This window comes from Eleutherodactylus coqui, chromosome 8 (assembly GCF_035609145.1).
Source record: "Eleutherodactylus coqui strain aEleCoq1 chromosome 8, aEleCoq1.hap1, whole genome shotgun sequence".
In the NCBI taxonomy this organism is placed as follows: Eukaryota; Metazoa; Chordata; class Amphibia; order Anura; family Eleutherodactylidae; genus Eleutherodactylus; species Eleutherodactylus coqui.
The window spans coordinates 163,068,019-163,095,862 of NC_089844.1; the positions used below are offsets into that span (position 1 = coordinate 163,068,019).

Sequence of the window (27,844 nt, forward strand, 5' to 3'; positions counted from 1 at the left end):
CTAGAGTTCCCTGGGGGCTGGTCTGCTTCGGAGTTAGAAAGCGAGGAAAGGGACGGCAGGTCCGGGAGTGAGAGCCAACTAGGAACATCAATCGGCTCCATTTCTAGAAGATGCCAACATTTTTGTAAGTCCTCAGGGGTGCGGATGTTAATTCTTCGGCATCTGAGGTTTATTCCCAGTCTGAATGGGAAAAGCCAAGAGTATTTGATAGCTCTAGCTCTCAGTGCTTCAAGCAAGGGTCTCATCAGGCGGCGTTTGGCAAGTGTGGTCGGGGCGAGATCCTGATAAAGATGTATGGGCGCCCCATCGTACTGTAAGTCCTTGTTGTTTCTTGCCGCCTATAGTATTGCTTGTGTGTCTGGAAACACCACGAGCTTGCATGTTACATCTCTCGGAGGGTCCAACCCGGAGGGTGGGGGTCTCAGGGATCTGTGAATGCGTTCGATAGACACATGTAAGGCTCTTTCTTGGCCGAGGAGGAGTGTGAACAGCTCTGTGGTGATCTTCGGTAGGGCCTCTGCCGCCCATGTTTTTGGAAGTCCTTTAATTCTTATATTATTTTGCCTGTTACGATTTTCGAGATCTTGTTGCATGATCAGAGCGTGGTTTAGCTGATGGTGGTGTTCTTTGACCGCTTGCGCCAGCTCTGTTGAATGTGAGATGAGATTAGTTGAGGATGTTTCCAGATCTTCAATCTTTCTTCCCATAGATTTAATTTCCTCTTTGATCCCCGAGAGGTCCGACATAATGGGTCATAGCGCTCTGGTAATTAGGTCTCTCATGAAACTTCTAGAGATTTGCTCACCACCTTCACCGTCTGATGAGGCCTCCTCCTCTCTCTCTATGCTTGAGGGGGTCGGAGCTGTTAGGTTCAACGTTTTCTTACTAGATGGGTGAGGAGATCTAGATACCCTCTTTTTAAGGAATCTTTGCATATCGGATTGACACTTGGAAGGACCGGGTGTGCTCAAGATGTCGCTGCTTCTGTCTCTATTGTTTTTCCCCATGATGCACTGGGAATGGCTAATGGTTTATGGTTTTAGTTGTACGATGGAGCCTGCCCCCTGGTGCGTCTCCTTTAGGAGGCCATTAAGCAGCCGTGATCCTGTGTCGCCACTGAAAAACAGTCGTTATTAGGGACTAGCTTTGTGTGCCGATAGCGACTAGAGACGCTGGTGAGGTGTAGGGAGAGCGCTACTGGGGCACTAGCAAGCTCAATAATTAGGTCAGGTCGTTAGAACTCCGTGGCCAGAGTTCCGTAAAAAATTTAGGCAGTCTTTAAAGCTCCCTGGGCTGCTCTCTCCGAGAGGTAAATGGAGTGTACCTGAGGGGTATGATCTTCTGCCTCCGGGGCCGTTTAGGTCTGATCAACTCAAGGTGTGGGATGGGGGGCCCACGGCCTGCTGTTTTTGGCGGGATGTGGTGGTCCTTAGTGGGTGCAAGCGCAGTCCCACCCGGTGGGGGGGATGAGCCGTGCGGCGGAGGTGTTATATGCGGATTAGCTGGGGCTACTCTGCGTATTAGTCCGTATTGGACCCTATCAGGGCCTGCGTTGCAGATCAATGTGGGCAGAGAGCTTTTAAGCCTCCTCTCGGTCTTGCTGTGCAGGCCTCCCTCCTCCCTTTCCGTCTCCCGCTTCTAGGCTGCTTGGTGCCGTGCCGCACTCTCTCCCCCCTGGACAAAGCTTGCTCGGGGAGTCTCTCCAGAGACCACCTCACCGCTGCTGCTTGGTCTCGGCTGTTAGTGCTCCGGTCCGCCGCTCGCCACCTTCCGGTGCGAAAATCGAGGCCCCAGCTTCACCCGCGGCATTAGGCCTCACCGGACTTCCGCGGCCAAGAGAGCTCCGGAGTGTCTCTATGTACTCCTTAGCCTGCAGAGGTGCCGTGGCAGGTGATGAGCGGGATAATCCGTGGACAAAGGCGCTGGTAGGTCAGTTTTTCTGTCCCGCTGGCAGGAGCGAGGTCTCCGTGCGTCCGCTCTCTCCATCGCCTGTGCTGTGAATTTACCTTAGTTCTCATCGCTAAACAGTCAGTAGATTTTTTGTGGGCCAGTGCAGAGCATCTCACATCTCCCATTCGCTGTGTGCGGTGAGTTAGCTGGAGTTCCCATCGCTAAACAGTGGGTTAATTTTTTCTGGAGCTGTGCAGAGCATCACATCTCCCATTCACTGTGTGCGGTGAAGTAGCGAAGATAGTTTCCATCGCTAAACAGTGGGTTAATTTTTTGTGGGCCAGTGCAGAGCATCTCACATCTCCCATTCGCTGTGTGCTGTGAATTACATAGTAATATAGTATGTAAGGCCGAGTGAAGACAATGTCCATCTAGTCCAGCCTGTTTATCCTCCTATGTTTATCCTGAAGAAGGCAAAAAACCCCAAGAAGCAGGAGCCAATTAGCCCTTTTGGGGGGAAAATTCCATCCCGACTCCCTAATGGCAATCAGACTGTTCCCTGGATCAACCCCCAATAGTTCCTACCTGCCTGTATACCCGGATTAACAATTAACCTAAGATTTATATCTTGTAATATCCTTCCCCTCCAGAAAGACATCAAGTCTCCTTTTAAACTCCTCTATGGCTTTTGCCATCACCACATCCTCAGGCAGAGAGTTCCATAGTCTCACTGCATTTTTCCTGAGCACGGTTGAATTAGTCGAAGTTCCCATCGCTAAACAGTGGGTTAATTTTTTGTGGGCCAGTGCAGAGCATCTCACATCTCCCATTCGCTGTGTGCGGTGAATTTGCTATAGTTCTCATCGCTAAACAGTAGGTTAATTTTTTCTTGAACTGTATACAGCCTCTCTTATCTAAAGTCTGAGTGGTAAATTACCCATAGGTTTCATCGCAATACAGCGGTTTAATTTATTCTGTCACAGCATAGAGCCTCTGGTATCTACAAGTCTCTGTGTGTGATGAATTAGCCCCAGTTCTCAGTGCTTTACAGCGAGTTAATTTATTTGGGCCCTGCTCTATCCTTTATCCTACATGATGAAGAGTAGGGGTAAGGGTCGAGGTTGAGGACGTGGATGCGGGCATCCAACTGAGGGTGCGGGCAGAGGCCAAGGTCCTGGGTGGGGTAAATCAGAGCCTGCTGCTGAGGGATTCGGAGAGCGCTGCGGATCTCCGCTCCCCAGCCTTATCTCACATTTCGCATGTCTGCGTGATAGACCTTTATTACAAGCACAACAGTGCGATCAGGTGCTGACGTGGATCGCGGATAACGCGTCCAGCCGTTTATCCAACATGCAGTCTTCCACGCAGTCCACTCATGCCGGCTAAGAGACTGCACCTCTGAATCCTCAGGCACCTTCTCCTTCCTCCCAGCCTAGTCACTCCAGGAAAAGGAGAGATTGTGAACAGGCATACTCCCAGGAACTGTTCTCGGGTCCCTGTCCTGAGTCGGAAAAAAACGTTCATTAGCCACTTGGGGAGTTTGTGGTGACTGATGCCCAACATTTGGAATTTTCCAAGAGTCAGGGTGATGAGGCTGGGGACTTCCAAGAACTGTCTCAAGAGCTTTTTGTGGATGAGGATGACGAGACACAGTTGTCTGTCAGTGAGGTTGTTGTTGGGGCAGCAAGTCCGAGGGAGGAGCGGACAGAGGATTCACAGGAAGAGCTTCTGGACGATCAGGTTACTGACCCCACCTGGCTTGCTAAGCCTACTGAAGACTGGGCTTCAGAGGGGAAGGCAAGTGCAGCAGCAGAACAGGTTGGAAGAGGCAGTGGGGTGGCCAGGGGGAGAGGCAGGGCCAGAGCAAATAATCCCCCAACTGTTTCTCGTGGCAAGCCTCCGTGCAGAGGGCTATGTATTTAAAGGTGTGGAGGTTTTTTAGTGAGAGCGCGGACGACTGATGGACAGTGGTGTGCAACCTGTGCCGCACCAAGATCAGCCGGGGAGCCACCACTACCAGCCTACCCACCGCCAGCATGCGCAGGCATGTGATGGCCAAGCACCCCACGAGGTGGAACGAAGGCTATTCACCGCCTCTTGGTCACACCACTGCCTCTTCCCCTGTGCCACAACTTGCCACACAGATCCAATCACCCTCCAAGGACACAGGCACAAGTGCCTTGGCACCTGCACCCACACCCTCACCACCACTGCCTCCAGCAATGTCTCCCAGTGTAGTGTTCAGCTGTCGCTAACAAAAGCGTTAGAGCGAAAGCAGAAATACGCCACCACCCTCCCGCATGCACAATGTTTAAACGTGCACATTGCAAAATTACTCAGCCTGGAGATGCTGCCATAAATTTTTCCCGGTGCGACATCCCTGCCCTACACCAGCACGTCTCCCGCAACATAAATCGTGCCCTCACAAACGCGGTTACTGGGAAGGTCCACTTAACGACAGACACGTAGACAAGTGCTGGCGGGCAGGGACACTACATCTCCCTGATGGCACATTAGGTGAACTTGGTGGAGGCTGGGACCGAGTCAGAGCCTGGGACTGCTCACATGCTACCCACACTGAGGATAACGGGTCCTACCTCGGTGATAGTTTTTCCTGCGTATTACGCCGCCTCCTTTAACCCCCCTCCACCTCTCAGTTAAGAAGTGTGAGCATGTTGCCACAGTTGGTAGCGCACGGTGCGGCACCACTGCGGTGGGGAAGTGTCAGCAAGCCGTGCTGAAACTAGTCAGCTTTGGTGACATGAGGCACACCACCCCAGAACTGTTACAGGGTATGATGCAGCAGTCCGAACTCTTGCTTTCGCCGCTGTGCCTCCAACCAGGCATGGTCGTGTGTGATAATGGCCGTAACCTGGTGGTGGCTCTGCAGCCTCACACACGTGCCCTGCCTGGCCCAAGTGTTCAATCTGGTGGTTTAGTGCTTTCTGAAAAACTACCCCCACTTGTTTGACCTGCTCGGCACAGTGCGCCACGTGTTCGCACTGGAGCACAGCGGCGGTTAAAGAGCACGCCAAATGGTCACTTTTCTTCTTGTTTGGTTTATTTATACAGTCTTTAACAGAAACATAAACGAATGGGTCTCCAGAGAAATAATAAATTATTGCAACAACAAAAATCTCTGTTCAAGTTTAACCCTCCACAGTCCGGAGGTGAAGCAGGTAAATCCTCAGCTGAGGAGACCATACAAGTCCATAGAGTTGCACAGACCTGTAGATGTCCAGAGCGCAGCTGGTCCTTATGCCTTCAATCTCTTCAGGCTCTAGTCCAAGGGCAGGCGTATCCCCAGGGGTCCTGCTGGAACCAGGCAGCGCCTCGTCCACAGCACCTCTCTGCTCACACTGGAAGTCACAAAGTAACTGCAGCCTGAATCTCCCAGGCACACACACCTCCCTCCACAGTCCACCTGTCTCCTTAAATGGCATGCTGGACAGGTTGTAAGACCTGGCCTGGAGTGAAAGAGAACCGGACTACCTCTGTGACACATACCTTCCACTCCAGACCACACCTCTCACCCTGTTAAGGCATATTTCCGCAAGTCCACCACGGATGCTGCCACCCTCAGGACACTGCAACATCGCTTCCAGCTGCTAAACCACCAACTGCTGTGCGACGTGCCCACGTGCTGGAATTCTACACTGCACATGTTGGCCAGGCCTTACCAGCAGCATAGAGCAATTGTAGAATACCAGCTGCAACATGGTCGGTGGAGTGGTAGTCTGCCTCCGCAGTTCTTCACAGAGGAGTGGGCATGGATGGCAGACATCTGTCAGGTCCTCAGAAACTTTGAGGAGTCTACACAAATGATGAGCGGCGATGTGGCCATTATTAGCGTTACCATCTTCGGGAATGAGAACGGAACCATCCCGCTGCTTTGCCTGCTGAGAAGCTTGCAGTTAGAACAGGAGATGGGGGATGACAGTATGTCGCTTGATAGCCAGCCCCCCCTCACGTCTGTATCTCAGTGCGTTTTGGAGGAGGAGGGGTAAGAGACTGCTACCCACTCTGCAGAGGGTACCCATGCTGCTTTCCTCTCATCTGTTCAGCGTGTATGGGCTGAAGAGGAGGAGGAGGAGGATCATAAAAGTCATCCTCCTAGTGAGGACAGCGATGTGTTGCGTACTGGGACTCTGGCACACATGGCTGGCTTCTTGTTAGGCTGCCTTTCCCGTGACCCTCACATTAGACGCTTTCTGGCCAACACGGATTACTGGGTGTACACCCTTCTCGACCCGCGGTATAAGGAGAACCTGTCCGCTCTCATTCCCGAAGAGGAAAGGAGTACGAGAGTGATGCAATACCACAGGGCCCTGGTGGAAAAACTGATGCTAAAGTTCCCATCTGACAGCGCTAGCCGTAGAAGTCTTAGTTCAGAGGGCCAACTAGCAGGGGAGGCGCGGGGATCAGGCAGCATGTCCAGCGCGGGCAGGGGAACACTCCAAGGCCTTTGCCAGTTTTATGGCTTCCCAGTCAGACTGTATCACCACTCCTCAGTCAAGGCTGAGTTGGAGGGAGCACTGTAAAAAGATGGTGAGGGAGTACATAGCCGATCATACCACCGTCCTCCATGATCCCTCTGCTCCATACAACTATTGGGTATCAGCTGACCACGTGGCACGAACTTGTGCTGCACACCCTGGAAGTGCTGGCCTGCCCTGCCGCTAGCGTGTTATTAGAGGGTGTTTGGTGCTGCTGGGGGAGGGGGGGGGATCATCACTGATAAGAGTACCTGCCTGTCAACTGACAGCGCCGACATGCTTACACTCAGTAAGGATTCTTTTAGCTGGAACAAGAGAAATATGCATCTTCTATGACCCCAAAAAAGGGGAGAAGTAGCTTGGTCTATTCCTCCCGGATCTTACTCCTCCTCCTCCTTCTCCTCCTCCTCCTAAAACAGCATGTCATCACGCTGAACTGCCAGTTTTTCTGCGGGTCAAAAAGTTCTGTTAAAACCAATTTTTTCAGAGGGCTGCCTCCAGGCTCTGTTACAAATTAAGCAACAACAAGCTCTATCTTTAAAAAATGTTTATGGGTTTCACCTGCCCCCGGGGTAAGCCAATTTTTCAGATGTACACTTGTACTCTTGGTACACCAATTTTTGTGGGCTTCGCCTATACTCTTGGTACACAAATGTTTCAAGGGTTTGCCTATACTCTTGGTACACAAATGTTACAGGGGTTTGCCTATACTCTTGGTACACCAATTCTTTCAGGGGTTCACCTATACTCTTGGTACACCAATGTTTCAGGGGTTTGCCTATACTCTTGGTACACCAATGTTTCAGGGGTTTGCCTATACTCTTGGTACACCAATTTTTTCAGAGGTTCGCCTATACTCTTGGTACACAAATGTTTCAGGAGTTCGCCTATACTATTGCTACAGAAAGGTTTGAGGGGTTCACCTATACTCTTGCTACAGAAATGTTTCAGGGGTTCGCCTATACTCTCGGTACACACATTTTTTCAGGGGTTCGCCTATACACTTGCTACAGAAATGTTTCAGGGGTTCGCCTATACGCTTGCTACATAATGGTTTGAGGGGTTCGCCAATACTCTTGCTACAGAAATGTTTCAGGGGTCCGCGTATATACTTGCTACTGAAAAGTTTCAGGGGTTCGCCTACATGCTTGCTACATAAAGGTTTTAAGGGGTTTGCCTATACGCTTGCTACATAAAGGTTTGAGGGGTTCGCCTATACGCTTGCTACATAAAGGTTTGAGGGGTTCGGCAATACTCTTGCTACAGAAATGTTTCAGGGGTTCGCCTATACACTTGCTACAGAAATGTTTCAGGGGTTCGCCTATACGCTTGCTACATAAAAGTTTGAGGGGTTCTCCTATACTGTTGTTACATAAAGGTTTGAGGGGTAATCTTGCTTCAGAAACGTTTGAGGGGTTCACCTATACTTTTGGTACACCAATTTTTTTCAGGGGTTCGCCTATGCACTTGCTACAGAAATGTTTCAGGGGTTCGCCTATACGCTTGCTACATAAAGGTGAGGGGTTCACCTATACTCTTGCTACATAAAGGTTTGAGGGGTTAGCCAATACTCTTGCTACAGAAAAGTTTCAGGGGTTCGCCGACACGCTTGCTGCATAAAGGTTTTAAGGGGTTCGCCAATACTCTTGCTACAGAAAGGTTTCAGGGGTTCACCTACACACTTGCTACAGAAATGTTTCAGGGGTTCGCCTATATGCTTGCTACATAAAGGTTTGAGGTGTTCTCCTATACTCCTGCTACATAAAGGTTTGAGGGGTTAATCTTGCTAGAGAAAGGTTTGAGGGGTTTGCCTATGCTCTTGCTACAGAAATGTTTCAGGGGTTCTCCCATACTCTCGGTACACCAATTTTTTTCAGGTGTTCGCCCATACTCTTGATACACTAATGTTTCAGGGGTTTGCCTATACACATGCTACGGAAAGGTTTGAGGGGTTCGCCTATACTCTTGCTACAGAATTGTTTCAGGGGTTCGCCTATACACTTGCTACGGAAAGGTTTGAGGGATTTGCCTATACTCTTGCTACATAAAGGTTTGAGGGGTTTGCCAATACTCTTGCTACAGAAATGTTTCAAGGGTTCGCCTATACACTTGCTACGGAAAGGTTTGAGGGGTTTGCCTATACACTTGCTACTGAATTGTTTCAGGGGTTTGCCTATACGCTTGCTACATAAAGGTTTGAGGGGTTCTCCTATATGTTTGCTACATAAAGGTTTGAGGGGTTCACCTATACTCTTGCTACAGAAATGTTTCACGGGTTCTCCTAAACTCTGAGTATACAAGGGTTTCCCAGCGCCGTGTTTAGCTCTCTGACACATACGCAGAATGAATAGTGTGGGTACACATGGGTTTCCTATAGCTATGTAATTGACGACACATTAGGTCACACAACGTGGAGGCTGGGACCGAGTCTGACCCTAGCCCCGCTCACGTGCTTCCCACACAGAGGATTTCGGGTCCTACCTCTGTCATGGATTCTCAGGTTAATTTTGCCACCTCCTCCTCCTGCTTGGGGTCTGGGGATCAGCGCTTGTCGACACGTATTTGCTCTCGTGTTACTACAGTTATCTGAGACACTGGCTTGGACCAATCAAAAGAAGCATAACTGATTTAATGAGACGTTCACAGCAGTACTAGCATCTGAGTCCGCTTTATGCCCATGTTTATTGTGCCTAGTAGTGCACACTAGGCTTTCGCAAGCATCCTGGCTGTATAACATGTACACTCATTGTACACTGGCTGTTTTTGGATGTCTGCTGACGTATAAAGCCCTGAGTGGTAACAGCCGGATTGGTTTAGGTGTAATAAACGCACGCATCCCAGTAATAGTAGGACCTGGGAGCCTCAGATGCACCCATGTATGCTGCCCCTGCCGTTCCCTATCCATTTCTGTTACTTTCTGATGTTTTCAGGTGATTCACACAACCTCCCCTATGCGAAGCATGGGTCACCCTGAAAAATGCTAGAATGGGGTTCGTTACTCGAAACGAGCTCTCGAGCATTACAAAAAGTTTGACTTGAGTAACTAGCACCTGAGCATTTTGGTGCTCGCTCATCTCTAGAAGTGAATGAAGATTTATTCTTTGTCGACACAATAATACAGCCTGAGGGAGCTCTGCTCACAATTCCCAGACTGGCTATTACATCACAGACATAGCTTTTACTAAGCCTGCCTACTGGATATATAAAGCTAACACTTATTATTTCATCTTATCTTTTGACTTAGACAAAGAAAGCAGGAAGTATATACGATTTTCACTTATGCAAGTTACGTACATACAGCTACTGGAAGTCAGACAGAGTGAGAATGAGGGGGCTAGTGGTGGAATTCAAGTACAGGCTCCTGGTATCTGGTTACACGGTGTATCTCAGCTACAACTAGTATCACATAGATGAGGATTAGATGCATAGAACAGACTGTATCTACTTTTTCAAAGAGAGAGACCCTTTTTAGTCAACTACGTTTATAAAAAGTAAGTATATAATACTTACCTTAATACTATATATAAAACTATATATATACTACCTTAATACTAAGGTAGTATATAATAGCTACATTTCATTTGGTAGATACATAATATATAATATGATTCAGCTATCGGGCTGATAACAGAGAAACAATATCTTATAAGTCCTCATAGCGGAGTGAGCCTCAAGCTCAATAGAGCAGATATGCAATGCGGCTGTCTGAAAAAAACAGCATACCTTTATGAAACACTATAGATTAGGTATTCAGGCTGATGGGGATCTGGCCTTTGGACGTAGAATCCTCTTGGCCATGGTCCCGCCCTGATTTAATTTAGTTGGTACTCCTCAGGTGGTGCTGACGAGGGGACTGTAGGGAAAAATTACATTAGACTTACTGGTAATCGGTTTTTCGGGAAGTCTTCATGACTGCACGCATACATACAACCCCAAAAATTAGCATATATTTTTTATATATTTTTTTTTTTAGGTAAAGTTATAGGTAATTTACTCTTAGTTAGGCTCCTGCCCTCATCAATCCATTATAAAACACCTGAGGAAGGTGGGAAAGGGCCACTTTACACCTCAGTGTGTTTCTGTCCTATCAGGAGGAGGCAATCTCAGGTGGTGCTGTCGTGGAGATTTTCCGAAAAAACTTGTTACCAGTAATTCTAATCTAAATTTATTTATCACCGTAGCAGTTGAATCCTTTAATTTTATTAAATTTATCACCGAAAGGACCACAAATTATAAAACTTAACTTTTATTCGTATCTACATAATTAAAAGGCGTATTTATATTTTCTCATATGTGACCTTAGTCACACAAAAAATTAAGATCAATAGGGCTCAAATGGTGAGATGGTGAGTATTGCTCTATCACAATAGACAGTGTAGTAAAATCTATATTGTTGAGATTCTTCTCTATTCACCACTTTCTTATCTCCTGTTTAGGGATGGTAAGATGTCTATTATTCGTGACTTACGTCAACCAATATGCGGGTCGCAAGGCACTTATTATCAGTGACCTAGAATCAATAATTTTCACTGATAAATCTATATCAGGTTGTACTCTTTTATGTGTCAGTATCACTATCTCTTATAACACCTAGTGTTCTCTCTTCAAAGATGAATAAGGCATTTATAATCGCCTTTGTTGTCAAATAGGTCCCGGTAAAGTAGTATGTGTTGTTCTAAGGACCGTATTTATTGTCCCTGTTGTTATATTAAACAAATACTTCCAGTGACCCCTCTTGATGTCATTTGTATCAGTTACTTATCAATATTTGCTGATTACATAAATTTTTCAACGGGATGCAAACAGATGATGTATGCTCCTTTTAGAACGATGTTTTATGTGACTGATTTTTCGTTTAGATGTCACATCGATATATCACCATTTGGTGTTAAGTCCAATACATAGGTTTTCCCTGTTTGGTGTATCAGGCTTCTATATATTCAGTGCCCTAGGGCAATTCCTAATATCTGTAGTGCATCACAAATGCCGCTCATCTCCTGTAGCTCATGCGGTTGTCCACAGGGGATGAGTGTAACCATTTACATTGTTAATGACTCTCAAGGATCATAATAGGTTGTCCACAGTAATAGTGTCCTTTAGATATATCTCCTCCTTATACGTGGACAACGTTTTAAGGATGTATGTTTGCCACCCATACAAGGAGATTTATTACTGAGGAATCAGATATAAGGTGCAAGTAGATAGTGACTGATGCTGACAGGCAACCTGATTTCCATTAATAAGCTATTCATCCCTTTTAGTTTAAAAATCGGGATTAAATGCAAATAAATGAATTAGTTAGTAGCCTAGAATTAATCATAGGCTATCACTTATACCACTGCCCCTTTAATGGATAATCTCTGTCTCTTGCATGCAGTCTGATCTGATGGACTAACAGCTGCCAGCTCAAGTGATAGTTTCTATTTTCTATGGGCAGATTGTGTTATGATAGACACACAGCCGCCATATAGATTGATTTTTTATAGGAGAGAATCGGCCCATGGAACCTATCCCTCCTTCTCCATCAACGCGTTTCCACAACCTTGGAGACGGTTGTTTCCTCAGGATGGAGCTAACCTAACATGACCAGCCTCTCGGGCTGTCAGAGTGTCAAATGAGCAGAGATTTTACTACACTCTCTATTGTGATAGAGCAATACTCACCACCTCACCATTTGAGCCCTATTGATCTTAATTTTTTGTGTGACTAAGGTCACATATGAGAAAATATAAATACGCCTTTTAATTATCTAGATACGAATAAAAGTTAAGTTTTATAATTTGTGGTCCTTTCGGTGATAATCTAACTTTATCACTCCTTACAACATAAAGCAGTAACGCAGCCATGTACAGTTGGTCATAGCTGGTCATACACATTGGATATAGATCAGTTAAACTTGCCAATTCATTTTTGATGAAGAAGCGCTGATATATATATATATATATATATATATAAGACGAAAGCCCTCACTGACCTACTGACTCACTCACTCACTGACAGACTGACTCGCCACTAATTCTCTCACTTCCTGATGTCGTAGAAACATGAAATTTGGCAGAAGCATAGATTATCTCCAAAATAGGAAAAGTTAATGGGTCCCAACTCGATTATTCAATTCTAGCGCAAAAGAACTAGCGTCCAAATTTTACGTACGGAATCTAATTCTCTCACTTCCCGATGTCGTAGAAACATGAAATTTGGCACAAGCATAGATTATGTCTAAAATAGGAAAAGTTAATGGGTCCCAACTCGATAATTCAATTCTAAGCACAAAAGAATTAGCGTCCAAATTTTACGTGCGTAATCTAATTCTCTCACTTCTCTCATGTCATAAAAATTTGAAATTTAGCACGAGTTTTGATTATGTCATAAATAGGAAAAGCTAATGTGTCCCAACTAGAGATGAGCGAGCACCAAAATGCTCGGGTGCTCGTTACTCGAGACGAAATTTCCGCGATGCTTGAGGGTTCGTTTCGAGTAAAGAACCCCATTGAAGTCAATGGGCGACCCGAGCATTTTTGTATATCGCCGATGCTCGCTAAGGTTTTCATTTGTGAAAATTTGTGAAAAGAAAGTGATGGGAACGACACAGAAACGGATAGGCCAGGCGAGGGGCTACATGTTGGGCTGCATCTCAAGTTCCCAGGTCCCACTATTAAGCCACAATAGCGGCAAGAGTGCCCCCCCTCCCAACAATGTTTACTTCTGAAAAACCCTCATTAGCAATGCATACCTTAGCTAAGCACCACACTACCTCCAACAAAGCACAATCACTGCCTGCATGACACTCCGCTGCCACTTCTCCTGGGTTACATGCTGACCAACCCCCCCGCACGACCCAGTGTCCATTACGCACACCAAAGTGTCCCTGCGCAGCCTTCAGCTGCCCTCATGCCACACCACCCTCATGTCTATTTATAAGTGCGTCTGGCATGAGGAGGAACCGCAGGCACACACTGCAGAGGGTTGGCACGGCCAGGCAGCGACCCTCTTTAAAAGGGGTAGGGCGATAGCCAACAATGCTGTACAGAAGCAATGAGAAATCCAATCCTGTGCCACCTCCATCAGGAGCTGCACACGTGGGCATAGCAATGGGGAACCCATGTGCCACACACTATTCATTCTGTCAAGGTGTCTGCATGCCCCACTCAGACCGGGGTTTTTTATAAATAGTCACAGGCAGGTACAACTCCGCAATGGGAATTCCATGTGCACCCACAGCATGGGTGGCTCCCTGGAACCCACCGCCTGTACATAAATGTATCCCATTGCAGTGCCCTGGACAGCAGAGCTAACGTCAGATTAAATGCAGGTGGGCTTCGGCCCACACTGCATGCCCCAGTCAGACTGGGGTTCTTTAGAAGTGGACACATGCAGTTACAACTCCGTGTGGAACGACAGCATGGGTGGGTCCCAGGAAGCCACCGGCGGTACATAAATTTATCCCATTGCAGTGCCCTGGACAGCAAAGCTAACGTCAGATTACATGCAGGTGGGCTTCGGCCCACATTGCATGCCCCAGTCAAACTGGGGTTCTTTAGAAGTAAACACATGCAGTTACAACTCCGTGTGGACCGACAGCATGGGTGGCTCCCTGAAACCCACCGGCGGTACATAAATAAATCCCATTGCAGTGCCCAGCATAGCTGAGGTAATGTCAAGTTTAATGCAGGTGGGCTTCGGCCCACACTGCATGCCCCAGTCAGACTGGGGTTCTTTAGAAGTAGACACATGCAGTTACAACTCCGTGTGGAACGACAGCATGGGTGGGTCCCAGGAAGCCACCGGCGGTATATAAATATATACCATTGCAGTGCCCTGGACAGCAAAGCTAACGTCAGATTACATGCAGGTGGGCTTCGGCCCACACTGCATGCCCCAGTCAGACTGGGGTTCCTTAGAAGTGGACACATGCAGTTACAACTCCGTGTGGACCGACAGCATGGATGGCTCCCTGGAACCCACCGGCGGTACATAAATAAATCCCATTGCAGTGCCCAGCACAGCTGAGGTAACGTCAGGTTTAATGCAGGTGGGCTTCGGCCCACACTGCATGCCCCAGTCAGACTGGGGTTCTTTAGAAGTAGACACATGCAGTTACAACTCCATGTGGACCGACAGCATGGGTGGGTCCCAGGAAGCCACCGGCGGTACATAAATATATCCCATTGCAGTGCCCAGCACAGCTGAGGTAATGTCAGGTTTAATGCAGGTGGGCTAAAAATTACTAGGATTACACTGTAGGCGAGGGCCCAAAAAAATTGGTGTACCAACAGTACTAATGTACCTCAGAAAAATTGCCCATGCCCAACCAAGAGGGCAGGTGAAACCCATTAATCGCTTTGGTTAATGTGGCTTAATTTGTAACTAGGCCTGTAGGCAGCCCAGTTAAAATAAAAATTGGTTCAGGTGCAAGTTTCAACGCTTTAATGAGAATTGAAATGTATAAACATTGTTTACAAAAGTAATATGACTGAGCCTTGTGGGCCTAAGAAAAATTGCCCGTTCGGCGTGATTACGTGAGGTTTCAGGAGGAGGAGCAGGAGGAGGAGGAGGATGAATATAATACACAGATTGATGAAGCTAAAAGGTCCCCGTTTTTGATGGTGATAGAGAACGATGCTTCCATCCGCGGGTGCAGCCTACGTATTGTTTAGGTACCGCTGCTGTCCGCTGGTGGAGAAGCGAAGTCTGGGGAAATCCAGGCTTTGTTCATCTTTATCAGTGTAAGCCTGTTGGCACTGTCGGTTGACAGGCGGGTATGCTTATCCGTGATGATATCCCCAGCCGCACTAAACACCCTCTCTGACAAGACGCTAGCCGCAGGACAAGCAAGCATCTCCAGGGCATAGAGCGCGAGTTCAGGCCACGTGTCCAGCTTTGACACCCAGTAGTTGTAGGGGGCAGAGGCGTCACGGAGGACGGCCGTGCGATCGGCTACGTACTCCCTCACCATCCTTTTACAGTGCTCCCGCCGACTCAGCCTTGACTGGGGAGCGGTGACACAGTCTTGCTGGGGAGCCATAAAGCTGTCAAAGGCCTTGGAGAGTGTTCCCCTGCCTGTGCTGTACATGCTGCCTGATGTCCGCGCCTCCCCTGCTACCTGGCCCTCGGAACTGCGCCTTCTGCCACTGGCGCTGTCGGATGGGAATTTTACCATCAGCTTGTCCGCCAGGGTCCTGTGGTATAGCATCACTCTCGAACCCCTTTCCTCTTCGGGTATGAGAGTGGAAAGGTTCTCCTTATACCGTGGGTCGAGCAGTGTGTACACCCAGTAATCCGTAGTGGCCAGAATGCGTGTAACGCGAGGGTCACGAGAAAGGCATCCTAACATGAAGTCAGCCATGTGTGCCAGGGTACCTGTATGCAACACATGGCTGTCCTCACTAGGAAGATCACTTTCAGGTCCTCCTCCTCCTCCTCCTCAGGCCATACACGCTGAAAGGATGACAGGCAAGCAGCATGGGTACCCTCACCAGTGGGCCAAGCTGTCTCTTCCCCCTCCTCCTCCTCCTCCTCCTCCTCAACGCGCTGAGATATAGACATGAGGGTGCTCTGACTATCCAGCAACATACTGTCTTCCCCCGCCTCCGTTTCTGAGCGCAAAGCGTCTGCCTTTATGCTTTGCAGGGAATGTCTCAAGAGGCATAGCAGAGGAATGGTGACGCTAATGATTACAGCATCGCCGCTCACCATCTGGGTAGACTCCTCAGTTTCCAAGGACCTGGCAGATGTCTGCCAACCAGGCCCACTCTTCTGTAAAGAATTGAGGAGGCTGACTCCCACTACGCCGCCCATGTTGGAGTTGGTATTCCACTATAGCTCTACGCTGCTCATAGAGCCTGGCCAACATGTGGAGCGTAGAGTTCCACCGTGTGGGCACGTCGCACAGCAGTCGGTGCACTGGCAGATTAAACCGATGTTGCAGTGTCCGCAGGGTGGCAGCGTCCGTCTTGGACATTTGCGGAAATGTGCGCTGAGCCGGCGCACCTTTCCAAGCAGGTCTGACAAGCGTGGGTAGCTTTTCAGAACCCGCTGAACCACCAAATTAAAGACGTGGGCGAGGCATGGCACGTGCGTGAGGCTGCCGAGCTGCAGAGCCGCCACCAGGTGACGGCCGTTATCACACACGACCATGCCCGGTTGGAGGCTAAGCAGCGAAAGCCAGCGGTCGGTCTGCTCTGTCAGACCCTGCAGCAGTTCGTGGGCCGTGTGCCTCTTCTTTCCTAAGCTGAGTAGTTTCAGCACGGCCTGCTAACGCTTGCCCACCGCTGTGCTGCCACGCCGCGCGACACCGACTGCTGGCGACGTGCTGCTGCTGACACATCTTGATTGCGAGACAGAGGTTGCGTAGGAGGAGGAGGAGGATGGTGGTTTAGGGGAGGAAGAATACACCGTCGCAGATACCATCACCGAGCTGGGACCCGCAATTCTGGGGGTGGGTAGGACGTGAGCGGTCCCAGGCTCTGACTCGGTCCCAGCCTCCACTAAATTCACCCAATGTGCCGTCAGGGAGATATAGTGGCCCTGCCCGCCTGTGCTTGTCCACGTGTCCGTTGTTAAGTGGACCTTGGCAGTAACCACGTTGGTGAGGGCGCGTACAATGTTGCGGGAGACGTGGTCGTGCAGGGCTGGGACGGCACATCGGGAAAAGTAGTGGCGACTGGGAACCAAGCAGCGCGGGGCCGCCGCCGCCATCATGCTTTTGAAAGCCTCCGTTTCCACAAGCCTATACGGCAGCATCTCCAGGCTGATCAATTTGGCTATGTGCACGTTTAACGCTTGAGCGTGCAGGTGCGTGGCGGCGTACTTGCGCTCAAACACTTGCGCTAGCGACGGCTGGACGCTGCGCTGAGAGACATTGCTGGATGGGGCCGAGGACAGCGGAGGTGAGGGTGTGGGTGCAGGCCGGGAGACGGTCGTGCCTGTGTCCTGAGAGGGGGGTTGGATCTCAGTGGCAGGTTGGGGCACAGGGGGAGAGGCAGTGGTGCAAACCGGAGGCAGTGAACGGCCTTCGTCCCACCTTGTGGCCATCATATGTCTGCGCATGCTGGTGGTGGTGAGGCTGGTGGTGGTGGCTCCACGGCTGATCTCGGCGCGACAAATCTTGCACACCACAGTTCGTCGGTCGTCTGCACTCTGTGAAAAACTGCCACACCTTTGAGCACCTTGGCCTCTGCAGGGTGGCATGGCGCGAGGGGGTGCTTTGGGAAACAGTTGGTGGATTATTCGGTCTGGCCCGGCCTCTACCCCTGGCCACCGCACTGCCTCTTCCAACCTGCCCTGCTGCTGCACTTGCCTCCCCCTCTGAAGACCTGTCCTCAGTAGGCTTAGCAAACCAGGTGGGGTCAGTCACCTCATCGTCCAGCTACTCTTCCTCCGAATCCTCTGTGCGTTCCTCCCTCGGACTTACTGCAATTACTACTACCTGAGTGATAGACAACTGTGTCTCATCGTCATCGTCCTCCTCACCCACTGAAAGCTCTTGAGACAGTTGCCGGAAGTCCCCAGCCTCATCCCCCGGACCCCGGGAACTTTCCAAAGGTTGGGCATCGGTCACGACAAACTCCTCCAGTGGGAGAGGAACCATTGCTGCCCATTCTGGGCAGGGGCCCGAGAACAGTTCCTGGGAGTCTGCCTGCTCCTCAGAATGTGTCATTGAAATGGAGTGAGGAGGCTCGGAGGAAGGAGGAGCAGCAGCCAGAGGATTCAGAGTTGTAGCAGTGGACGGCGTAGAACTGTGGCTGGTCGATAGATTGCTGGATGCACTTTCTGCCATCCACGACAGGACCTGCTCACACTGCTCATTTTTTAATAAAGGTCTACCGCTTGGACCCATTAATTGTGAGATTAATCTGGGGACACCAGAAACGTTCCTCTCTCCTAATCCCGCAGCAGTCGGCTGCGATACACCTGGATCAGGAGCTCGGCCTGTGCCCACACCCTGACTTGGGCCTACGTGTCCTCGACTGCGTCCACGTCCTCTAGGCCTACCCCTACCCCTCAGCATGGTGTATTACCAGTAGTGCAGAAACAGAACGCTGTAATTAAATGTGCCGCTTATTGGCCTGTGGTTGGAGGCTGACTTCGCTTACGGAACGCACAGCAGAGCCAGGAAAAAATTTTGCACACGCCTGTAGTGAGACCTAGGTGTGTATGACTGAGCTAGTGGAATTCACAGCGCAGAAGCAGTCAAGTGTCCAAAGGCCACTATTAGGCCTTAAGTATTTTGCTTCTATTTTTTTAAAGGCTGAGCTGAGACAGCAGACAGATACTGTAGGCAGCGTATATATGTATACTGTTTCCCTCTGGACGGGATGACGGCGGTGATGTAACGGGCAACGCAGAGCCAGGAAACAATTTTGCGCAAGCCTTCTGTAACACTTAGCTGCGTATTAATTAGGACTACTACCCCCAGCAGACACGCAGTACACTGAAAACGGTCACAGGCAGCCCAAATATAGTATTTTTCCCAAATTTGCTTGAAAAAGCCCACTGCCTATATAGACAGTATATCTCTTTCACCTTTCCCACTGTCCCTGCCTCACCAGTACTGGCCCTATACTATGTAAAATTACTGCAGACTGTTTCCCTCTGGACGGGATGACGGCGGTGATGTAACGGGCAACGCAGATTCAGGAAACAATTTTGCGCACGCCTGCTGTAACACTTAGCTGCGTATTAATTAGGACTACTACCCCCAGCAGACACGCAGTACACTGAAGACGGTCACAGGCAGCCCAAATATAGTATTCTTTCCAAATTTGTTTGAAAAAGCCCACTGCCTATATAGACAGTATATCTCTTTCACCTTTCCCACTGTCCCTGCCTCACCAGTACTGGCCCTATACTATGTGCAATGACTGCAGACTGAGGACGCAATGCTCTGCACGCCCGATATACAAAAAAAAAAAAAGTGCAACACTGCTAAAAGCAGCCTCAACAGTACTGCACACGGTCAGATGTGGCCCTAAGAAGGACCGTTGGGGTTCTTGAAGCCTAATATTACACCTAACACTCTCCCTATAGCAGCAGCAGCATCAGCAGCACTGTCCCTGATCTATGTCAGAATGCATCTGTGGCGAGCCGCGGGAGGGGCAGATTTAAATACTCAGGTGACACCTGATCTCCCCAGCCACTCACTGCAGGGGGGTGGGATAGGGCTGGAACGTCACAGGAGGAAGTTGTGATGCCTTCCATGTCTTTCTATTGGCCAGAAAAGCACGCAAATGTCTCAGAGATAAAAGTGAAAGTAACTCGAACATCGCGTGGTGCTCGTCTCGAGTAACGAGCATCTCGAACACCCTAATACTCGAACGAGCATCAAGCTCGGACGAGTACGCTTGCTCATCTCTAGTCCCAACTCAATTATTCAATTATCTCACTTTCTGATGTCATTTTATATAAAGGAAACATCGCATGCTTACCTCCAGGTGGTGTTTCCTGGGTAATGCAAAGAACCATGGTGAACATATTTTTTTCCTCAGTATCTCCAAAGTAAGCACAACTTCATAAGACTTTCCGTGTGAACACCAGACAAACACCAGGACCAAATTAGCTTGGGCGAAGCCGGGTATATCAGCTAGTACATATATAAATGTTCCTGTGGTAGTATTTGTTGTTTCTGTAGCTCTCTGTGAGATATGATATATCTGCACATCCATGTCTCTGTGCTATAAGTATACAGCAATTTTATGAAGGAAACTTACAAGACCTGATCACTTTTTTTGTTTCTGAAGGTTTTCCATGGCGTCCTGTCATCCAGGAAGTTCCCGTACCTCATGTACTGATGGGACAAGCAAACACCCTCCAGTACAACATCTCCGGGTATTTCCCGGATGCGCTGTCTGTGAGCTGGTATAAGAAGGACAAGGGAGCTCTGGAATCTGTTCCTGTACATGATATGAATAAGACGTCAGTCACAGAGTCACAGAGACAGCCTGATTACACGTACTCCTGTACGGCCAGTATGCAGTTCACCCCGACACTAAAAGACGGGGAATCAGAAGTCATCTGCAGAGCGGACCATCCCAGCCTGGAGAGAGCATTAGAGAGAAGCACCGGACCCTTACGTGTGCAGGGTGAGTGGGAGCCTTAAAGTCAACTTTGAAAAATCTTTTTGGGTCTGGCATTCTGTGGAGAGATTTAATTGCTAAAATTCTGTCTGCCTACAGCCAGCACTTGGGGGCGCTTCCTGCAGACTATTTTATTATGTAGTCCAGGCAGTCACCACTAGGGGGAGCTTACTGTAGTCCACGTAGACAGAGTTTTGTCATTTGATCCCATAGGACAATGCAGAGAATTTGAAGCTTTGTAGAAGAAAACAGAGCTCCAAGTACTGTAAAGAAATAAATGGTGAGGCAAATGTCTGGACACAGCTGTTTAACCGGTGTAGTAATGAGAATATTGAATTCCAAGGTGTGAAAGTATTAAAAGGGAGGCTGCATTTTGTGGTGGGGAACACTTTTTTTGGCAGTTGTTTAGAACTCTGGAAAACCTGAACTGAATTCAATGTCAAATGGGAAGGGGGTCATGTGATACATCATTTTTGGTTTGAATTTACTCAAACACACTGGGAGTGTCAGTTTTCCCTGCCTTTACTTGTTTAGGAGTCAAGTGAGGGCAGAGTTTCACAAAATGCTTTACATGACGTGTTTGAACCATGTGCATCCGGCAGAGTGCTGGACACAATGTTTAAACCAGTCTTTGTGAACACACTGAAGAACTGCAGGTGATATTTCTTCACAGCACTGTACTATACGCTTTTTCAGTAGAACCATACTGTGTATTTTTTCTGCATACACGAGGGACTTTAAATGTCACCAGAGATAAGTCTAAAGGTATTATGTCCGGTGACCGTGGCAGCCATTCTAGCAGGCCTTTATGCCCAGTAAATTGCACATCCAGCCATTTGCATACAGCCACAGTAAAGTGCAGAGGTGCACCATCCTGTTGAAAGTAATGCGGGAACTCGCTGCTCTCCTTGGGCACAAATGGGAAAAGTGTATCCAGTAACATTGGGGGTACTTCTTACCCTAAATGATCCGTCAACGAAAGGCGGCCCTGGATGTCAGACACGGTTTACTAACTTTGCCCTCCCTAAACTTCTAAACAAGTAAAGATGGGGCAAAACTGACACTTTCAGGGTGTTTCTGAGTAAATTCTAGCTAAGACTGATATAGCACTTGACCTCATTACCATTTGAAAAACATGAACTGAATTCAATATGGCAGAGTACAAAAGAGCCACCAAAAATGTTTCCTCCACTGAAAATTGCAGCTTCCCTCCATAAATGGATGTGTCTAGATTTTTTGCCTCACCCTACATAATGACTTGGCCTTGGGGCCCTTTTCCACAGGCTGATCATTTAGATTCTCGCTGGATCATGGGAATTTGAACGATGATCGTTCAGTGTAAATGCAACGACTGAACAAAAAACAATAATTTGTTTGCTTATCGTTCGTCATTCAGTTTATGAACGCATGAAAACTGAAGAATAAGCAACCTGTGTTGTGAATGGAGGCGGGTGGGACGGAACTATCCCTTGCCCTCTCTGCCTCCATTCACTGAAAAAGCAGGAAAGCAACTATTGCTTGGACGGCCTGATGGGCGCTTTCACACCTGAAAGGTCGTCCCGTGTAAAAGGGCCCTTAGGGTCTGACAACTTGTGCATTCTCCCAGAATGCATCACTTGTCACTGCTGAAGAGGGGGGCTCCAGTAGCTATCATGTACTTGGTGGCCAAAACTGTAGAAGGGGAAATGCCCGGGATACAGCTACAGCCCTTCACTTATTGGTTGGGCTCTATGTGATTTTATTATTTGGACGCTATGGGGAGACCATCAATAGACGTGCACACGGCACCATCCTACCTGAGGCTGCCCGGATTATGATATTAATGCACACAGGATGTTGAAGGGGAGACAGGAATACTGAATTCACTTTTCAGTCTGTGTGTGTAGAGGAAAGAGGGAGGTGGGACGAGCAGATAGCACAGAAGATATGGGATTCTCCTGTATATTCCCCGTCTTGGGGAGGGGGAGGGGGAGGGTGGGGTGACAAACCTTTGTTGTTTATTTCACCTCCCATCAATCAGAGCATATTTGCTCTCTGGTAGTCACCTTTTTTTCCCCTGAAAAGAAGTGAAATGCTGAGGCCTTGCTCATCTAATCACTGCTCTACACCATTTAACCCTGCAGATGCTGCAGTTATTGCTGATTGTGGCATCTTAACAGTTTTACTGAAAAAAATAAAATTTTTCCCCTCACACAATCCTTTAAATACTGAAAAAATAACAATTAAACTGCACATAATTGGAATCGCCACATCTTTAACCCCATAGTGACGAACCTTTTTTCATTTTTTCCTCTTTTAAAAAATCGGACCTCCTTTATCCATCGACATCGCTGTATAAGGGCTTGCTTTTTGCTGGACAAGTTGTATTTTTTATTGGTGCTCTTTAATGTACCATATAATGTACTGGAACTTTTAAAAGTTCTAAGTGGAGAGAAATGGGAAAAAAATGAAATTCCGGCATCTTTCGTTGCGTCTTGTTTATACAGCGCACAAACTGCAACAAAAATGACATAACTTTATTCTATTGGTCCGCACAATTACTACAATACCAAACTTAAAAATATACATATATATTATGTTATTTATTTATTTATTTTTTTTGTACTTGTATTTTTTTTCAAAGACATTTAACTTTTTAAAATTATTTTCTGCCGCCATCTTCTGCACGCAATACCTGTTTAATAATTTCATCAAAATAGTTGTGTGAGGGCTCATTTTTTTTGCGGGATGCCCTGTAGTTTCCATTTTGGGATACGTACGACTTTTTGATTGCTTTTTATTGCATTTTTTTCTTGGAGACAGGGTGATCAAAACGGCACATTTCTGGCATTTTTTTTCTGACAACGTTCAGTGTGCAGGGTAAATAATGTGTTACTTTCATCAGAGTTTTATGGATGGGGTGATACTAAATATGTATTTGTTAGCCTATTTTATTAGAAATATGGCAAAAGTGGGGGTTTTGAACTTTTTTTTTTAATTAGTATAACTTTATTATTCTTATTTTTACTTTTTTTCTTAATTCCCAGAGGAAACTAGTAATGTTTTGATCGCTCTGCAGTATTATGTAATGCCATAGTATTACATCATACTGCGATCGGGCAGTCTATCCGCAGCATTTCTGCTATGTGTGAACATACGCTTAACGTGACTGTTAGGGGGTTAACCTACAAACATAAGACAACATGGCGTCCATCACGGTCGCTCACTTCATGTGTATTTTGTTTTCTGGAATCTCCATTATTTTCTAGGTAAACCAAAGAGCAGAAAACCTATTAGTGTAACTTTGGACAAAGAGGAGGTGAAATGTTCTGTGGCTCTAGAGAGTTTCTATCCCCAGGATATCCAGATTACGTGGTATTGTGTATCAGAACAAGAGGCACAGAGCTGTCCATCAGCAGAAAGATTTACAACTTATGGGGATAAATCGTACGGTGTTACCAGTGATTGTAGGATTCCTGAGAAGGATCTGAACAACCCGAACGTCAAAGTGCGTGTGATGTGGAGTCATGAGTCCATGGATGATCCTGGGAGCAGAGAGATGACTATAAGAGATGAAGGTGAGAAGGGAACAATGGGGAATATCGGAGGATCAGTAAGTGTCTCCCATTGTTTTAAGTGGGCAACCTCGCATCGCACTCATGTGCACACCATGCAATGTGTCTTCCTCTCCCATTGAAAACAATGGGCAACGTGTTCTGAGGGAACGCCCAAAGATAAGACATGCTGCATTTTTTTTTTGCTGTTGGAGAAAACCGGTCATGTATATGATCCCATTCAAAAAAATAGAGTTGATATTTGTGTGAGATTTGTGCATCTCACAACGCACAAATCTCACAATTTTCACTGCCGTGTGAAAGCGTCCTAAGAGATCACCCTTATTATCGCACTGTGTAAAGCGCTCATATGGAGATAAACCAATCCGGAGCGAGATGGTATCCTGATCCAGACTCATTAATGAGAATATAGGAAATCGTGTTTCTAGTTCATACCATGCAGTAATCTCATGTTACATGTCAGAATCCACAGGGCTGCACAGGTATACAGCGGGTGTTACCAATTATAATCAGTAGGTGACAGTATCTGAGCCATGGAATCTAACCCTTTAGTAAAACCTTACCAAACTCTTACAAAATAACAGACACCAATATTGGATATAAAAGGCTGCAGTGTTTATTAGAGACTAGCTTACCCGTCGCGCGTTGCTGCGAAGACAGACAGACATACATACATTCGTTTTTATATATCTAGATAACAACCAATCACAGCACAGCTTTCATATTACCTCAGTGGTATAATATATAACAACCAATCGCTGCCAGCTTACATGTTACCTCAGCTTTATAATATATAAGACCCAATCACAGCGCAGCTTTCATGTTACCTCAGCAGTAAGAGAAATAACAACCAATCACAGCGCAACTTTTATTCTGCCTCAGAAATATAAAAAATAGCAACCAATCACAGCGCAGTATTCATTTTACCTCAGCGGTGTAATATATAGCAACCAATCACAGCACAGCTTTCATGTAGCCTCAGTAGTATAAGTAGCAACCAATCACAGCACAGCTTTCATGTAACCTCCGTAGTATAAGAAGTAGCAACCAACCACAGCACAGCTTTCTTGTTGCCTCAGCAGTATAATATATAGCAACCAATCACAGCACAGCTTTCATGTTACCTCAGCAGTATAAGAAATAGCAACCAATCACAGCACAGCTTTCATTTTACCTCAGCATTCCCAATATCCAGCAATTGTCTTGCGAAACATTCGGCGGATGCATCATTTTGTAGTTGAACACGCATCCCGTTGCTCGTAATGCCTTTTTCTTTTGTGCTTGAGATGGAAATCAAACGATCTTTGTCTGGGGGGGGCATAATTGTCGACGATGCTCGCATGCACCCCACCTATCGTAGGATAGTTGTACTATGCCAGTAATCTTCCCAGGAGTGTACTCAACAACTTCCCAAAGTTTCATGGTGATTAAATGAATGGTGTAGTAGCGCATAAAGGACAGACAGACAAACATACATTCATTTTTATATATATAGATGACATCAGGAAGTGAGAAAATTAGATTCCGTATGTTAAATTTGGACGCAAATTTTTTTGCGCTTAGAATTGAATAATCGAGTTGGGACTAGAGATGAGCGAGCGCACTCGTTAGAGCATTAGGGTGTTCGAGATGCTCGTTACTCGAGACGAGCACCATGCGGCACTCGACTCAATTACATTTCCTTCCCTGAGAAATTTGCGCCCTTTTCTGGCCAATAGAAACACAGGGAAGGAATTACAACTTCCCCCTGTGATGTTCCAGCCCTATCCCACCCCCCTGCAGTGAGTGGCTGGCGAGATCAAGTGACCCCTGAGTATTTAAATCTGCCCTGCCCGCGGCTCGCCACAGACACACGCTAAGAGAGATCAGGGAAAGTGATGTTGCTGCTGTTGCTGTTATAGGGACAGTGTTAGCGTCTTGAAGAACCACAATGGTCCTTCTTAGGGCCACAGCTCACCTAGTGCATTACTGTTGTGGCTGCTGTGAGCAGTTTTGCACTTTTTTTTTTAATGTATATCGGGCGTGCAGGCTGTAGCGTTCTCAGGCTGCAGTCTGTACTTGTGAGTATAGGGGCAGTAATGGTCAGGCAGGGACAGTGGTAGAATAGAATCCTGTCTACAAGAACCCCAACGGTTCTTCTTAGGGCAACCTGTGACCGTGTGCATTTAACTCTGTGGTTGCTGGGAGTTGTAGTACCTCAGTATTGCACAGCAGAGCCTAAGTGCAGCCTTCATTTAAACATTTTTCTGTCCGCACTTTGCGTTGCCTCAGTTCAGTCTGCCTCTAAGTGTACGCCAAGAAACCACACATTTTCTACAACGCTCTGTGTTATACGTGTGCTGTCTCACAAGTGCACGGTGTGCCCGAGGCCCATAGATTGAAAGTGCAATACACACTGCGTAGCCTCAGCCTGCATTGCATAGAAAAATAAGATGATTTAAAAAAGAAATCCTTTTTACGGCTACCGGTGACCCAGTGCATTTGCCTGCGTGGCCTGTGGGACTTCACGTCCATCCAAACTGCATAGTTCACAGCAAGGCCTAAGTGCAGCCTTCCTTATAATTTATCTCTGGCTTCATTTTGCGTTATATTACCGCTGGCAGCCACCAACTGCTCGGCAATAATTCAGAAACATTTTTACACCGCTCTGTCTCTGCTTGATTCTTAATCCAGCATGCTGAGGGGTAGGGGTAGGGGTAGAGGACGTGGATGCGGTCGAGGACGCGGAGTCCCAAGTGAGGGTGTGAGAATAGGACGAGTAACTGGTCCAGGTGAATCGTAGCCGGCTGCTGCGGGAGTAGAAGAAAGGACAGTTTCTGGGGTCCCCAGCTTCATATCGCAATTTTTGGGTCCACGTCGTAGACCTTTAATAAAAAATGAGCAGTGTGAGCAGGTCCTGTCGTGGATGGCGGAAAGTGCATCCAGCAATCTATCGACCATCCAGTCTTCTACGCCGTCCACTGCTGCAACTCTGAATCCTCTGGCTGCTGCTCCTCCTTCCTCCCAGCCTCCTCACTCCATGAAAAGGACACATTCTGAGGAGCAGGCAGACTCCCAGGAACTGTTCTCGGGCCCCTGCCCAGATTGGGCAGCAATGGTTTCTCTCCCACTGGAGGAGTTTGTCTTGACCGATGCCCAACCTTTGGAAAGTTCCCGGGGTCCGGGGGATGAGGCTGGGGACTTCCGGCAACTGTCTCAAGAGCTTTCAGTGGGTGAGGAGGACGATGAGACACAGTTGTCTATCAGTGAGGTAGTTGTAAGGGCAGTAACTCCGATGGAGGAACGCACAGAGGATTCGGAGGAAGAGCCGCTGGACGATGAGGTGACTGACCCCACCTGGTGTGATAATCCAACTGAGGACCGGTCTTTAGAGGGGGAGGCAATTGCAGCGGCAGGACAGGTTGGAAGAGGCAGTGGGGTGGCCAGGAGTAGAGGCAGGGCAAGAGCGAATAATCCACTAGCTGTTTCCCAAATCACCCCCTCGCGGCATGCCACCGTGCATAGGCCAAGGTGCTCTAAGGTGTGGCAGTTTTTCACTGAGACAGCGGACGACTGACGAACAGTGGTGTGCAACCTTTGTCGCGCCAAGATCAGCCGGGGAGCCACCACCAGCAGCCTCACCACCACCAGTATGCACAGGCATATGATGGCCAAGCACCCCACAAGGTGGGACGAAGGCCGTTCACCGCCTTCAGCTTGCGCCACTGCCTCTCCCCCTGGGCCCCAACCTGCCACTGAGATCCAACCCACCTCTCACAACACAGCCACGACCGTCTCCTGACCTGGACCCACACCCTCACCTCCGCTGTCCTCGGCCCCATCCAGCAAT

The 27,844-nt window shown here is 47.8% G+C and overlaps 1 protein-coding gene across 1 annotated transcript in view; it reads right to left on the bottom strand.

The window, feature by feature from the left end:
- The window catches only part of LOC136577984 (uncharacterized), a 1,034,970-nt gene that overhangs the window by 667,033 nt on the left and 340,093 nt on the right, over positions 1-27,844 (bottom strand). The gene's annotated exons all lie outside the window — the stretch shown is intronic.